Below are 2500 nucleotides of genomic sequence, written 5' to 3' on the forward strand. Positions count from 1 at the left end.
GCCTGCCGCGTCCGTCGGCCGGCGCGCCTGCCACTGGCCGCCCCCACCAGCCGGCTGTAGCGCGTGCGCCCACGCACCGCGCGGCCAGCACGCCGGGAGGCGCCCCCTCACCGGCCGGGGACGGTCCCACCCAGCCACCGCCGCGTATCGCTTCACACCCAGATGCCGTTCAGTTTCGTCGGCATGGTGGGTATCGCTGGAACAACCGGTTAGTACCTCAACCTATCGTCGCCATCACCGATTCACCCCTAGCGAGAACAACCGCACCACAACAGGTTACCATTTGTTCATTTGCGTAACTTCACCAGAAAACGCAGGCGTCCATCGCCATTTGCAACTTCCACGATTATTGCATGCCTGTGTCAGGTGTCACGCCACACTACGTCTGCCCACATACACGCAACAAAATGTGCACGCCTAGACAATACGTGGAAGGTGGCCCCCGTACGTATGCGATGTCCATTGCTCGAACGACTGTCAACCGGCCTCTGTAGCATGTCGCAGATATGGAACGCGGTGCACCATGCCATCACGGTGTGTGAGGAGAGACGACTAGGTCCGAATACATCAACAGACAGCTCATGCTGATCGCCATCCACGGCGTCCGTTCCTCCCACACGTCTCTATGGCGTACCACACTGCAATCCAGCTCTCATAGGGAGACGACACGTAGCTGCGTGCACAATATTTGCACTGTATGGTCCGCCGTTTTTGGGCGCAGTCGTTGTACGGTCACACATGTGCCACGATGTATCATTCAGTACATAAGGACGAATGTGCAGTACAGATTGTGGTTTACGCGTACGACATTAGCGGACAGTTGACACAGGCCGCACCACAACGTAGCCTGAGTACGTCGCATGCGGAGGGCATTGAACATGCAAAGTTCTCACCAACCAGCTTGCGAAGGCAGGGGGCAAGGTGGGGACGTGGGGAGGGGCGGCATGTACGTCCTGCTGCCATCCACATTACAGTGTACAGCAGGAGCATGTGGAAAGTGAGCAAGACTTGCAAGGTGTTTAACATGAAGCGATACACAGGGGAGCGGGGAGTGCGAGTAGCGAACTATATTGCGAGGGTTGCGGGTGGGCAACACTACACTAATTGAACGAGTCGTATAACAATTACAGAGCAGGTTTAGGCGACAACGTGGGTTACGTTAGGCGACAACGTGGGTTAGGTTAAGGCACGACGTGGGTTAGGTTAAGGCACGACATGGGTTAGGTTAAGGCACGACATGGGTTAGGTTAAGGCACAACATGGGTTAGGTTAAGGCACAACATGGGTTAGGTTAAGGCACAACATGGGTTAGGTTAAGGCACAACATGGGTTAGGTTAAGGCACAACATGGGTTAGGTTAAGGCACAACATGGGTTAGGTTAAGGCACAACATGGGTTAGGTTAAGGCACAACATGGGTTAGGTTAAGGCACAACATGGGTTAGGTTAAGGCACAACATGGGTTAGGTTAAGGCACAACATGGGTTAGGTTAAGGCACAACATGGGTTAGGTTAAGGCACAACATGGGTTAGGTTAAGGCACAACATGGGTTAGGTTAAGGCACAACATGGGTTAGGTTAAGGCACAACATAGGTTAGGTTAAGGCACAACATGGGTTAGGTTAAGGCACAACATGGGTTAGGTTAAGGCACAACATGGGTTAGGTTAAGGCACAACATGGGTTAGGTTAAGGCACAACATGGGTTAGGTTAAGGCACAACATGGGTTAGGTTAAGGCACAACATGGGTTAGGTTAAGGCACAACATGGGTTAGGTTAAGGCACAACATGGGTTAGGTTAAGGCACAACATGGGTTAGGTTAAGGCACAACATGGGTTAGGTTAAGGCACAACATGGGTTAGGTTAAGGCACAACATGGGTTAGGTTAAGGCACAACATGGGTTAGGTTAAGGCACAACATGGGTTAGGTTAAGGCACAACATGGGTTAGGTTAAGGCACAACATGGGTTAGGTTAAGGCACAACATGGGTTAGGTTAAGGCACAACATGGGTTAGGTTAAGGCACAACATGGGTTAGGTTAAGGCACAACATGGGTTAGGTTAAGGCACAACATGGGTTAGGTTAAGGCACAACATGGGTTAGGTTAAGGCACAACATGGGTTAGGTTAAGGCACAACATGGGTTAGGTTAAGGCACAACATAGGTTAGGTTAAGGCACAACATAGGTTAGGTTAAGGCACAACATAGGTTAGGTTAAGGCACAACATAGGTTAGGTTAAGGCACAACATAGGTTAGGTTAAGGCACAACATAGGTTAGGTTAAGGCACAACATAGGTTAGGTTAAGGCACAACATAGGTTAGGTTAAGGTACAACATAGGTTAGGTTAAGGTACAACATAGGTTAGGTTAAGGTACAACATAGGTTAGGTTAAGGTACAACATAGGTTAGGTTAAGGTACAACATAGGTTAGGTTAGGTTAGGTTACACGTTGTTGTAAGGAAAGGTGTAGGGGGGGGGCGGGGGCGGCAGGTTCGTT

Source organism: Schistocerca piceifrons, unplaced genomic scaffold (assembly GCF_021461385.2).
Source record: "Schistocerca piceifrons isolate TAMUIC-IGC-003096 unplaced genomic scaffold, iqSchPice1.1 HiC_scaffold_936, whole genome shotgun sequence".
Lineage (NCBI taxonomy): Eukaryota > Metazoa > Arthropoda > Insecta > Orthoptera > Acrididae > Schistocerca > Schistocerca piceifrons.